Consider the following 15,000-nt stretch of genomic DNA (forward strand, 5'->3'; position numbering starts at 1 on the left):
TTTGTCTATCTATCTATCTATCTATCTATCTATCTATCTATCTATCTATCTATCTATCTATCTATCTATCTATCTATATATATATATATATATATATATATATATATATATATATATATATATATATATATATATATATATATATATATATATATATATATATATATATATATATATATATATATATATATATATATATATATATATATATATATATATATATATATATATATATATATATATATATATATATATATATATATATATATATATATATATATATATATATATATATATATATTGAGTGTAGATCCACCTGTGTGTAAAATGCAGAGGTTGCAGAAAAGCCCCAGCAAAATCAATATTTTCTATTTAAACTCTTGCTACGATTTGGGACAAACGTAATCCCATCTTCAGACACTAAAACACGTGCAGAGAGTGAGAGACCAGACCTGTACACCCTCCTAAAATTCCGGGACAATGAGGTCCTGGAACATCTCTTATGTACTGTATTCCTAGCATCCGACATCTGTCAAATCTGTCTGATCAACACAAATCTAATTAAAGTAAATTCTAGTTTCCTAGTCACTTGTACAAAATAGAAAAGGTTAGTTATAACCTGGAAAGGTAATTTAAGATGCGTGACAAGCTTATCATCAGTTCTCGTATCCTTATTGCTAAATCTATTTCGTAAAAATGGTTTCACATGCATCTCAAGTAATGCTAGTGGATATATCTATTTGATGTAAAATATTCTTTTAACCTTTTGAGTGTAGGTTGGGCTTCCTCACTCGGGGCAAGGGTTTCCTAGCGGGTGAGCCAAATTTGAGATAGAAGGTACCCCAAAAAGTATCCCCTTTAGCCCATAAATTCCCGTGAAAACCCCACACGGTAAAAAAATAAAAAAAATAAAAGCTCTTTATCAAAACTGATCTAAGTACTACATAATACATAAGGTCCTATATAATAACAATTTTAATAGAGTTGACCTTACAGATATTAGGAACAAAAGATTTAAAATTAAGCCCTAAGCCACTAAAAGATTTATTTTCCTGTGTACATCTGTGACTAGACCATAATCACTCTTTTTTAAATAACACCTAAATTTATCTAATTTACCATTGTATTTATTAACAATGTGAGTTTGTCTTCGGTGATTACTTCCTGGCCTAGCTCACTCAGTTATCATAGGAACACTTTATCGATCAAATGTCTTTACATAAGGACTTTTTATATTTTTTTTTTATCCCACCTTCAAGTCCTTTAACACAGAAAAATAAGAGTCTCGCTAATGGGGGATCATATTTATTTTATATTTTTCTTGTGAATTGTGTCACTCTCAGACATCGGGGATAAAAATTATTCGATGACAGGATGAACATGTCTGCCACCACAACCACCAGCACCACCACCACTTCCACCATCTCCACTACACTGAGGTACAGGAGGAGGGGACACGAAGGCTGCAGAGGTGCCAGGCTCTCGCTAATGTCAGGTTGTGTCTGGCAGTGAGGCCGTTATAAACGAGATATTAGTGGAAAATTGACCTAAGGTATGCATAAACCACTCACTCAACCCTCACACACACACAAACACACACACACACACACACACTCACACTCACAGGAGAGAGAGAGAGAGAGAGAGAGAGAGAGAGAGAGAGAGAGAGAGAGAGAGAGAGAGAGAGAGAGAGAGAGAGAGCCTTTGTAATGTAGTATTTCAACTAAGTAAATACAAAGTAAATACAACTGGCAAGATTAATTCTATAATATTCCACCACCACTACCACCATCACCATAGCAACTCACAACTCACAACCACTATCACCACCACCACCACAACCACCATTACTACCACTACTATCGTCATCACCAGAGAACATTAACTCGGTAGCCAAACGCGATTAAAACACCCCAAAATTAATGTTTCCCTGGATTTCCTGTATTACGTTCCTGTCCAACATGATTTACTGAGGATTAAGTAAGAACTACACGCAACATCACCCTGTAAATATTTAGCCCTCTTTTACTTCCATGTAACTGTTAATCCCTTAAAACTGGTGTTCCCTCTGATCTGGTGCCTTGGGAAAGAGAGCTGAAGACTACTGGATGGGTTTTAACGTTAGTCTAAAAAGGGACGGCGATACCTGAGAAAATTAAAGGTAACGAGACCAGGCGAGGACAGTGCTTGGATTAAGAAGGTATACTACATGCAGGGGGATTTTTCATCTACCTATATATAATCGACGTTGGTCATGTACTACTATGAAAAATAGAATAAATGTGAAGCCTATTTTCTTAAAGACGAGACAAGGAAGACAAACTTATTATGATAGTGGGTTAAGAAGTGATGGCGTAATGTTAACGTTTTCCCTTTTTATATGAAGGATGCTCGCAAAATTAAATTGAATAGAACGTTAAAGTCTTATTCTAAATGTCGCTGGCCTTTATTCAAGCCGTAGACCTTTGAATTTTGAATATGACAAAGCGTAAATAATGAGTATGTGATGATTTTTTTGTTTATAACATTATAAGTCTTTGGCAGATTTTTAGGCTAGATCAATAACCTTGCCGGCTTATCATTATCGTGCGCTAGGAAGATATACGTAGTGTAGAATTTGCGTTTGATATAAGAAGTGGAAAATATTGATGTCTAATGAAAAACTTGAACAAAAACTCCCACTCCATCATAAGTTATTAGAAAAAACAAAACCGCTTCAAACTAGCTAATCAGTTTTAGTGTAAGAAGCTCCTTGAAAATCCTCTCTTAGAATATTTTGACGCATGGGAAAGTAGAAAAGTGTAATCAGACTAAGACATCCACAGTGTGCAAGTAATTAAATTGGAGTAAAAAAAAAAAATGCTTTTAAAATTGTCTTCGGATATTTATAAAGAAAAGTGAGAATAGCAATCAGAATAAGTAACTAAGTAAAAAGATTAAGGAAAAGGAAGTAAATACAATCAAGCTAAAATTTCCAATCATTATTTCCTGAAATGAACACATTAATCTAGTCCAAAGAAAAATGGATTCTGATTCGATAATTAAGCTTCAATCTTCACCTCCAGTCCCTTCACAGCTTTTATCTCTTCCTATGACTAGACCTTCACCCGTCCAATCTTCCCTTGTCAGCCGAGGCGCAGCAAAGTTTCCCCTTCATCCCTTCCGTATCGATTTTACCTTGTGGTGGTCAAATGGACGCGAGTAGGCAGAGAGCGCGTCTTGTCAGTATTTCAGTATTTACTCCAACTTGCAAATTCATTTTTAGATCCAGAACTCATTGAATTGTTTATGGTTCAGGAAGGAAAAGTTAATTGGACCTCCATATTAAGCAGTAGTTTAATAGTGTTTTTTTTTTTTTTTTTTTTTTTTTTGTGTGTGTGTGTGTGTGTGTAGAAACTGTACCGTATAAGAAAAAAGTGGCGTGTAAGGAATAAATGAAGTTACGAGGCTTAAAATATACGACAGTTTTCCCTATTTTTCTTTTTTTTTTTGCTACCACATCGTTATCTTTCTTATGTACATATTACTTTTTTTGTTCCTACCTTGTTATAAGATATTATCAAATCATTCATTTTTCTTACTCTCATTATTATTTTTATATATCCACACCTTTGTCTTCGTCTCAGAGATTATTAAGTTATACTTTTCTTTCTTTTTTTTTTTTTTTTTTTTTTTTACTCACACCTCCGTCCTGATATTATTCAGTTACACATTTTCTTCCGTGCGAGCGGTGTGTGTATTTTGGTGGCTCTCCAAGTCTCCTGTAACCGTGATCTAACTTAACTTTTCCGAACTCGACTCCTCTTCCTCTGCCTTTCGCTTCATTCCAGCGACTCTGGCTCGTATTCTGAAACGTTTTGGTCTCTCACCATGACTACAGAGATGATCAACAGAGTTCTCAGGAGTATTTCTTCTGTTGATAATGCAGAAATCTTGGTAACCTGTCCCCAGAACCATGGAAACAGCATGTCAACAGGACCCTTTTTGAGTGTAAGGCGGATGCGTTGCTGAAGTGTTTCTGAACATGGTCTTTTTCCTTGATGCTTCACACCTTTTCGCTCACTGCCTGGTCCCTCGCCTCCGAATACTCTGCTCTTCTTCCCCTCCGGCGATATCTTTTTGCTCTCACATCGTTTTTGACTTCCTCCCTCATACGTCTTACCGCCTACACGCCGCCTTCTTTTTATGTCATAACCACCCGACGCCGGCCACAGCACATCCAAGAACCGATGGTGAAGAGGCAGCCGCTTTTAGTCTATCAATCACTTTATCATATTAATTTGTAGTCCCTCCTTCCCTGTCATCCCTGAAGACGCACTTATCCATAGTTTCTCTCTCTCTCTCTCTCTCTCTCTCTCTCTCTCTCTCTCTCTCTCTCTCTCTCTCTCTCTCTCTCGATGTAGAGAAAGCACTTAAGTGAAGAAATTAGGGCAAGACCGGAAATAATTTATTTTGTAATGCTTCAACTTCACCCTCCTTCAGAGACGCTTTATGTCTTTAATGCCTCGCTCAAGTACACAATATCACGAAATAGGTGTTGCGTAGTGTAAGTATCAGTTACAGTACTTATGGAGAGAGGCTTGTCCAGTATGAATGTCAAGCTGAACAAGAAGGTATTGAGGACATAAATTATATCCGCCTGAGTTCATTCTTCGTGACGAATCGAAAAATAGAGGAATCAGATCTTCATACAACATTAAAGATAAGTTTTGTAAGAGTCATTTTTCTTAGTTTCTGTTCATGGTTTTGCCCAAAGATGTTAGTCCTGCGATTTCTGTAACATCACGAAGAATAAACTTGGAATAGTACCATCACACGCTTCAGTAGTTTTTATGTATCTGCACATATTTTATAGTATAGTTCATATAGTCACTTAGTAATCAGTGCACTTGCAACAAGATAATCACAGTGTGACATATAATGGTTAAAATACGCCTATCCATTAATCTCTGCTCCGTTCATATAGTCATTCATTCATTTCAGGAACTCAATCATGCTGCTAGACTAGAGACCTTTCCCCATTCCGATTAATTACATAAAGTTATCATCGTCCTGTGCCCATTCACAAAGTTAGAGGAAAGGCTGTCCAGTACCAAATATTAGTTCCGTCAAGTTGGCCTTCCGTAACATCGTTTCGTAACTGATTGGACGGTAGAAGTTGATCATGTTTTTTGATAACTCTGAGGGAGGCTGTGATCAAATAATCTTCAGTATTTTGGCGTCTCGATTGACAGTCTGTTCAGATGATGACAAAGTTTCTTAACTGATTGGACGGCAGAGGTTGATACTGTGGGCTTTTATCTTTTTCTATTTTTCATTTTTATCTTATTTATTTTATTTATTCATTTATTTATTTATTTATTTATTTATTTATTTATTTATTTATTTATCTTATTTACTTATTTTCTATTTTATTATGCTCTGTTTTGTGTTGTTTCCTAAATTAGCTTGTGTCAAGTAGCGCTGCATGTCTTTTTTTTTATCATTTTCAAGTTTGTAAACGTTTGAAAAGCTAAGTGTGTGTGTGTGTGTGTGTGTGTGTGTGTGTGTGTGTGTGTGTGTGTGTGTGTGTGTATAATTCACCACGGTCGTCTTCTGGTCACCCAGCCAGTCTTTCCCCATTATGGAGCGAGGTCAGAGCTCATACACCGATCTTCGGGTAGGACTGTGTGTGTTTGATCTGCTGCAGTCTCTGACGAGACAGCCAGACGTTACCCTACGGAACGAGCTCAGAGCTCATTGTTTCCGATCTTCGGATAGGCCTGAGCACACACCACACACCGGGACAACAAGGTCACAACTCCTCGATTTACATCCCGTACCTACTCACTGCTAGGTGAACAGGGGCTACACGTGAAAGGAGACACACCCAAATATCTCCAACCGGCCGGGGAATCGAACCCCGGTCATCTGGCTTGTGAAGCCAGCGCTCTAACCACTGAGCTACCGGGCCGCGTGTGTATGTGTGTGTGTGTGTGTGTGTGTGTGTGTGTGTGTGTGTGTGTGTTCACTGTTTGATTTGCTGCAGTCTCTGACGAGACAGCCAGACGTTACCCTACGGAACAAGCTCAGAGCTCATTATTTCCGATCTTTGGATAGGCCTGAGACCAGGCACACACCACGCACCGGGACAACAAGGTCACAACTCCTCGATTTACATCCCGTACCTACTCACTGCTAGGTGAACAGGGGCTACACGTGAAAGGAGACACACCCAAACATCTCCACCCGGCCGGGGAATCGAACCCGGTCCTCTGGCTTGTGTGAGTGTGTGTGCGTGTGTTTAAAATTATTTATATAACACATATTTGGCTTTCATTAAACAGCCAGTGTGTCTAGTTTCGTTGAGTGCTGCTTTTACAACTTTCAGTATATAATTACATGCGTGTATTAAGAACAATTCACCCACGTTTTTTTTTTTTTTTTTTTTTTTTTTTTTTTTTTTTTTTTGTCAGTGAAACACGCAAATCCATTTTTTTTTTTTAATCACTAGGATAGCCTGCAAGAAATGGGGAGGAAAACATAACACTAAGGAAGGAAATTAATAAAAAGAAGATTATCCATATTACCATTTGCGAAAAAACAAGATCTATTCAGTTGGTGGATTTACTTTGCTGATTAGTGAAGTAAAGGCATGTAGATGTGTATTACATTTTCTTTTTTTTACTCTTTCACAGACATTGGCGTGATGTTGCAGCCTTCCTAAAACAAAACAGAAAGAATAGATATATTAGTTTTGTTAATGTATGAAAATAAACCTTTGCTAAACTGATTTTCAGGAACAAGTGGAGGACATACTGGCGGTGGCGGTTTTGGTGGGGACCGGTGTTGAATAAGCTAAAGACGATCATAAAATTAAACATCCCTCCAAGAAAATCCCATCTGATAAGTTGTCTGAAACACTCTTTTTCCCTTCTGCCCGGGGAGAAAGAGAGAGAGAGAGAGAGAGAGAGAGAGAGAGAGAGAGAGAGAGAGAGAGGGAGGGAGGGAGAAGGAAGGACGATCTTGTATTTAATTATCGGAGCAATCAATATGAGTCTCGAGACTAATGAAAAAAAAAAAAAAGACATGCAGCGCTACTTGACACACAAGCTAATTTAGGAAACAACACCAAACAGTGCTTTAGAATTCATAATAAAATATAAAATAAGTAAATAAGATAAACAAAATAAATAAATAAATATCACTATCAGACGTGTTCTGTCTAGCTGTTGCACTCACTGTACCGTGGTGGGAATTGTACCGCAATGTAGGATGCACTGTCTTGTGGTGCCTCGGTGTGGTAAATTGTGATGTTAAGTGTACCGTTTCTTTCTTTGTGCACCATGTTAGTCATTGTACCTCATCCTGACACGCAAAAATCGTGAATTTTGGTATACTAACAGACTTTCTCTCTCTCTCTCTCTCTCTCTCTCTCTCTCTCTCTCTCTCTCTCTCAGACGATGATGCACTGTGTGCTTTTGAATTTCGAAGTGCATGAACCAGAAAATCGCTCTTTTTTTTCTCCTGGTGATTATGTAAGTGGAGACATTAAGGCAACATCGGCGCGTCTCTTTATGGAGAATCTGAAAGGTGTTTACCACTCCCCAAATGCTCATCTTTACCCAAGAACCTTTGATGGAAGGTGACAAGAGGAATTCATTGACGTAAAAAGGGAAGTGATACTAGAATTGATGAAGCTCCAGCACCACGACTTGGGACAGAAATGAATTATTAGACTGACGGAAATGATGCCAATGAGAAGATCACCTGAATACATCAAAGAGTGGCAGCGAGGCGGTGACTGATTGCTGTCTCGCCTCGAGTGGGAAGATCGGTGGCGCTGCGGTGAAAGAACGTAATATTCCTGAGGCTTTATTTTTTTTTCGTGGAATCTCGGGAAAGCAAAATTCTCACATGTCAAGGTCGAGTCCACGATTTTATGTGTGTTACGTTCACCGGTTAAATGGGTAAGATTGGCATCGGGGAGCCGGTGAACAATAACAATAAAAAAAAACTGCAGGTTCAACTGGTGAGGATATGCAAAGGGGCACTTAAGAAGCTATTTAATAACCCAATAACAATGAAATTGACATACACATAGAGATACAACATGAAACACATGAAACTGACATACACACACACACACACACACACACACACACATACACATATATATATATATATATATATATATATATATATATATATATATATATATATATATATATATATATATATATATATATATATATATATATATATATATAAATAAATACAACAATAATACAACAATAAAGAACCCAACTTAATACCTAACAATAATACTAATCCTATATGGAGGCAATGTGGAAAAACGGGACGAGGGGAAGTGATACTTATGAGGTGTCGCAGTGGTGAAGTGCTGGGTGATGGTGGATCCCACGGTAGTCCAAGAGGCGTTGTGTTCACTGGTTGAGGCCTTGACCTCGACTGACTTCCAGAAATCAGGAGCTTGCTTAACACTTCCGCTTGAGTCGAATGGGGCCGCGTGAATCCAACTTCGGGACAGTAGCGGGGCTTCATGAGACGGTGACGTGGAGGGTTCATGAGACGGTGACGTGGAAGGTTCATGAGACGGTGACGTGGAAGGGAGGTGGAGAGGTGGCGAACGAGGTAGCAAGCGGAGGAGGTGATGGTAGTGGAGTATGTTACGGGCGGGCCGTAACATTTCCTCCCCCCTAAGACCTCCGTAATGGGCTCATGAAGGAGGTGAGACGGGAGATCTTGATAAGGCGTCGGCGATGATGTTGTCCACCCCTTGATATGGTGGACTTCAAGTTGAAGGGTTGAGTTAACAAGGCCCACCTAAGAATGCGTTGGTTTCGGTTCTTCATGGCGTGAAGGAAGGCCAGAGGATTGTGATCGGTGAAGACCTTCGTAGTTTGAGGACCAGGATGAAGGTAGCACTCAAAACGTTGGAGCGCCAGGACGAGTGCCAGAGCCTCCTTCTCGATGGTGGAGTAGTTGAGTTGGTGTTTCTTCAGCTTGGCGGAGTGATAGGCGATGGGATGGAGGATGCCGCTTGTGGGGTCCGCTTGTAGGAGGACAGCACCCACTCCAACTCCACTCGCGTCCACTTGTAGATGGAAGGGGCGGGAGTGATCTGGCGTCCAGACCACTGGCTCCGAGGAGAGGAACGCCTTGAGATGTTGGAAGGCTTGGTCACAGGTCGGGGTCCAGTGGAAGGGGACGGAAGTGCTGATAAGGTCCGTCAGGGGCGGCCAGGGTGGAGAAGTTCCTACAGAATCGTCTGTAGAAACCAGCCATCCCCAAGAACCTCATGAGAGCTTTCCTGGTGGTAGGGACAGGAAGCCAAGGATGGCCTCCACGTTGGCTCTCTTGGGGCGAACCTTGCCGTTCCCCACCACATGTCCCAGGTAGACCACCGTAGACTTCCCGAAGGTGGACTTGGCCAGGTTGATTGTAAGACCGGCTTCCTGCAACCGACCCATCAGCCTCCGGAGACGGGTCAGATGTGTCACCCAGTCGTCCGAAGTCACCACCAGGTCGTCCAGATAGGCAGATGTTCCCTCCAAGTCCTGGGTGATGTAATTTATAGCCCTCTGGAAGGTGGCGGGAGCATTAGACAAGCCGAAGGGCATCACTGTGTATTGGTATAGTCCGAAGGGGTGATGAAGGCGGATATTATTCGGGCCTCGTCCGAGAGGGAATCTGGTAGTAACCTTTAAGTAAATCTATAGTGGTTACAAATTTGGCTACTCCTATGCTATCTATAAGGTCCTCTATCAAGGGCAATGGGTAGGAGTCTGGCACCGTCACTTTATTTAATTTCCTGTAGTCGGTGCAAAATCGACTACTACCATCTGGCTTAGATGTTAACAGGCAGGAGAAGCCCAGGGGATATACTAGGTTCTGCAAGGTGATGACAGAGCAGATAGTCTACCTCTTTTTTCATCAAGTCTCTTTTAATGGGTGAAATGCGATAGGCTGGTTGTCTTATAGGCTTGATGTCATTAGATATTAATGTTATATCATGTTGGATAGTAGTACAAAGCCCTGGAAGGTCACCTGTGATTTCTGAAAAGTCTAGCAATAACTTTTTAAGATCAGACTGTTGTGAAGGTGTTAAGGAAAGAAAACCTCATCAAGGTTGGACATGATTTGGCTGTTTGAGGGGCGTCCTTTAGGTGACGAGAAGAGGAATTCGATGTCGGACTCTTCCTCATGGGGCACAGGACCAGACTCCTTCCCTACCAGACATACAGGTACAGTGCGAGACAAGTCGTCCTCTGGTTCTCTGGAGTGGTAAGGTTTCATTAGATTAATATGAACTAGTTGGGAATCCTTACGACGGTCAGGAGTGTGGACCACATAGTTTAATGGACTTAGTTTTTGAGCCACAACATAAGGTCCCATGAACTTACTGTGAAGAGCATTGCCTGGAGTGGGGAGAAAAAGTAAAACCTTGTCTCCTGGTTTGAAACTTCTCATGACAGATTTGGGAAGAGAATTTTGTTGCATTTTAGTTTGAGATTTGAGGAAGTTTGATTTAGCAAAAGATCTGACTTCACTGATTTTATTCTTAAGGTTACTGATGTAGTCAGACACACTGGGGCTTGAAGGAGTATTTTGAGTAAACCATTGATCCTTTAATATTTTGAGAGGCCCCCTGATCTGTCTACCATAGAGTAATTCAAAAGGGAGTAACCTAAAGAATCTTGAGGAGATTCTCTTAAAGCGAAGAGAAGGAAAGAGATACTTTCATCCCAGTCTCCTTGATGCTCCAAGCAATACTTCTTCATCATGGATTTTAATGTTTGGTGAAACCGCTCCAGACAGCCTTGGGATTGGGGTGGTAAGCCGAGGAGGTTACATGGTCGATGTTTAGCTCATTCACTATCTGTTGGAAAAAATTGCTAGTGAAATTGCTACCCTTGTCAGACTGAATTTGTTTTGGAATTCCTACCGAGGTGAAAAAATGTATTAGATGTTTTACAATGGTCTTTGATGTGATGTTCTTAAGAGGGAATGCTTCAGGGTACCTGGTAGTGGGATCCATGAGGGTTAACAAATACTGATTCCCTCGTTTGGTTTTGGGTAAGGGCCCTACGCAGTCTAGAACGATCTTTTCGAAGGGCTCCGTCTGAACTGGAATAGGCGTCAGAGGAGCTGGCACAAGGCGTTCGTTAGGCTTACCCACAATTTGACATATATGACATGTTTTTACATAGTGTGACACATCCTTTTTCATTCCTGGCCAAAAAAATGTTGAAGAGCCTTCTTGTAGGTTTTTTGGATGCCTAGATGACCTGACAATCCATCATGAGCTAGTTCTATAATGGCTGGTCTTACAGACAAGGGATGACAACTTGATGTGTTTCTGACCAGGTGTCTAGTTGTTTCAGTTCAGGAGGTCTGTAGGCACGCATCAGGACTCCTTCCTGATAATAAAAACAAGGCAATTTAGACATATCCTTTGTCTCACTGGCAACATGTCTGATCTTAGCCAAAGTGAGATCCTGTTCCTGAGCATTAATCAAATTCTCCTTTGAAATGATGTTATTGTACAAGTTGTCAGTAGAGGCAATCATTGGTGGAGGAGGTGGTGAAAGGGCAGGGGACTTGGACTGAGACCTGGTGACTGCACACACTGGGAAGAAGTGAGGGGATGTTTCGTCCAGGGTCTTAGTGGGACTTTCTGTTAAGGGAGAATCAAGAACAATTAAGTTTGGAACAGCCAAGTTACCCGCAAGATCATTACCCAGTACAAGATGTACCCCGGTACTGGCAGTTCACCAGGTTTAATGGCTACCTCAACCTCTCCTGAAATGAAAGGGCACTGTAAGCTAATATTAGCCAAGGGATAGGAGAGCTGTGATTCGAGACCTGTAAGGATCACCTTCTCCCCAGTGAAAGCCTGTTTGATGTTAGGGATGACATCTTCCCTTAAGATGGATTGGGCAGCACCTGTATCACGCAGAACCTTGACATTTATTGCCTTGTCTTTACCATCAGTCAGGGACACTTTACCTTGATACATGTACGAGTCATAAAGTTCTAGAGGAGAGTTGACAGGGTTAGCTAGGGCCACTGGTTTCTTGTTCTCAAATGTGTTAGGTTTAGGGGCCACAAAAGAAAGTTGACGTTGAGAGGCCTTGCAATTTGGGTGTCTACATTTTTGGATCGTGTGACCTGGTTTCTTACAGTATGTACACCAGGGGAATTATATGCATTTGGCGAGAATCCGGTCGGCTTACCACCCGCGCCCCAAAACCTTCCCCAAAGGAGGACCTAACATTAGATAGTGAACCACGACCTCTACTACCCAGGGATCCCATCAACAAAGCAAAGGCATCAGCCACTTTAGCGGCAGACATAAGATCACTCTCTCCCGTTCTTCCACATGCCTCAGAATATTAAAGGGTAACTTGTTCTTCCATTCTTCCAGGACCATTAGATTGAGCAACTCCGAAAAGGTGGTAATGTTAAGGGCGGCTAACCATTTCTTAAATTGTCTTAGTTTCTCACTAGCAAATTCAACATAGGTGTGAGAGTCTGGTTTCACATACTTTCGGAACTGTTGTCTGTATCCATCAGAAGTGATAGAGTAGGCGTCTAGAATGTTACCTTTGATCTCTTCATATTCTACCTCATCACTAAGGCCGTTGTATACCCTATAAGCTTTTCCTACTAGCTTAGGGACAAGGAGAGACACCCACTGATCCTTGGGCCATTTATTCCTATTAGCAATGCTCTCAAAAGCGCGAAATGACCCGTCAACATCAGATTCATCAAAAGGGGGAACTAGCGGAGCAGCTGTAGCAGGATTAAAGCTTGCTAACTTTTTCTTTATATCTATTTCTTCCCCTCTAAACTTAGCGTCATTTCGTAGGGTTAACTCCTGAAGTTCTAATTCTTTCTCCTGCCTTTTAAGTTGTAACTGAAATTCTCTCTCTTCTTTTTTTTTGCCTGTAGTTCTCTCTCCTCTCTTTCTGCCTGTAGTTGCATCTCTTTCGCTTCTTTTTCTGCCTGTATTTGCATTTGTTTTTCATGCATCCGGTTTTCTAGTCTAAGCTTCTCAATTTCCCACTCTTATCCTGTTCTTCCTGGGGACTATGTATCATCGTCCTCGTAGAGGCTGTTGACGTGGGAGTTAACTCTTCTATGGGATTTCCTAGTAACTGACTTTCTTGCACTAGATGTTCAACAACTACATTCTTAATGACCTCTTTAGTCATCTGAGACGTGATAGGAACATCAAAATGTTTAGCGATGGCTTTCCATTGGTCTTTCTTTATGTTAGCATCTTTAAGTTGTTCCAGAGAAGGGTCAGCACAAAATCTTCAACGTTAAACTGAGCGGAAGCCATATTAAATAGATGTTAAACAAACAACAACAAAAATGATAAGTGAATTACTTAAGTGAGGAACTTGGCAGAGTGATAATAAAGGCAACCTTGAAATTACCTAGATTATACTTAAGTAAACACTTATGAGTACAATCACTAATGATAGAGAATTACGGCATTAAGAGGGATCCGGATTACTCTAGTTACGAGACTTGAGAGTGAGGAGCGAATTGTACTGAGACTTGTTATTGATAAGGAGGCGGATTAGTCTGAGAGACTAGTTAAAATGGCCAATTCTAACTAGCGAGAAAAATGATCCGCGAAGTGAGGGGATTGAGGGTTCGCATGAACATATGATGATCCCAACACTTGGATAACACTTATTACACACCTGCCTATGTGCAAAAATAGAGATAAGTGCTATCGGTGAACACGCCTTTCTACCTGGTTTCCTGCTCTACCATTGGTATGCGATACCAATGAAAGTCACGAAGCACTTTTAACCCAAAGGGAGCCACTTGATCGCACAAAGGTAAATTTAAACCACACGCAGAGTAAGTCGTAGAAAAAAACACATCAAAGTCACAACACCACAGAAACACATAAGAAAAATAATGTAATCACAGAAAAAAAAGTCACTAGAAAAATGGAACACAGAACAAGAGTTATAAGGGTCCTGTCACGGTCGCCAATTGTTACGTTCACCGGTTAAACGGGTAAGATTGGCATCGGGGAGCCGGTGAACAATAAAAAAAAAAAAACACTGCAGGTTCACTGGTGAGGATATGCAAAGGGGGCACTTAAGAAGCTATTTAATCTTTTGTCAGTTCTTCCTCCCAGAGGAGAGTGAGAGTAATTACAGATTTAAAATACTATCCTTTTTATGGCCTTTCTATTTCTCTATAGCCTTTTTAATTATATCAATTGCTTCCTACAGCATTAAAAAAACATAAAGGCGATCTCACACCAGCTGCGATGCAACATTACATATGGGATTCCACTTCCTGAAGTTGGCGATGCTTGCAACGTGAGTATTGACATCGTGAACGATGATACACTATGCTATGCAACTACTCTTCCAAGGCCAGCAGTATAATGCAAGTGATGGCATGATCCAGTTGCCCAAAATGACGCACGACTTACTCTGGAGGTACATGCGTCAGAGAGTTATGTTCGAGAAAATTGCTGGGCCTGAAACAAGCTAAATATGTAAACGACTATTGCACACATTGTGAACATAACATTGCATTCGGTGTGAACCTGCCATGGTGAAAAGTGAAGGTCAGAGACTGTGAGGAAGAGGAATAAGAGAAGCCTCGCTGAGTCCATCCCTCAGCTGTCATTCCTCCATGTTGTGCACCCTAGGGAGTGTGTTGTAAGCGTGACGGCAAGTGTCTTATTGCTGGAAAAGGTTATTATGGCACACACAATGAGAGGTGGAGCTGGGATAGGGTTGCACACACACACACACACACACACACACACACACACACACACACACACACACACACACAGGGCTGTCACTCATGTTTCTTTCCTCTTTGCCGAAAAATAAAGATAAGTGGATGAATAAATAAATAAATAAAAATGTTTAAATTTATGAATATCGATTAAGTAATCAACTCATTTATTTCTAGGTAATTGCAAAGAGAGAGAGAGAGAGAGAGAGA

General features: G+C 40.6%; 1 protein-coding gene across 2 annotated transcripts in view; it reads left to right on the plus strand.

Moving 5' to 3' along the window:
- Window positions 1-15,000, plus strand: part of LOC123520780 (trissin receptor-like) — a 317,228-nt gene that overhangs the window by 193,113 nt on the left and 109,115 nt on the right. The window contains exon 1 of one of the 2 annotated variants that reach the window (XM_045283367.1): window positions 14,266-14,357. The exons of the other annotated variant lie outside the window; for it this stretch is intronic. The gene's annotated coding sequence lies outside the window, so the exon portion shown is untranslated. Of the gene's footprint in view, window positions 1-14,265; window positions 14,358-15,000 lie in introns of those variants that run through there. 2 annotated transcript variants of the gene reach the window in all.

The sequence above is a fragment of the Portunus trituberculatus genome, chromosome 47 (assembly GCF_017591435.1).
Source record: "Portunus trituberculatus isolate SZX2019 chromosome 47, ASM1759143v1, whole genome shotgun sequence".
Lineage (NCBI taxonomy): Eukaryota > Metazoa > Arthropoda > Malacostraca > Decapoda > Portunidae > Portunus > Portunus trituberculatus.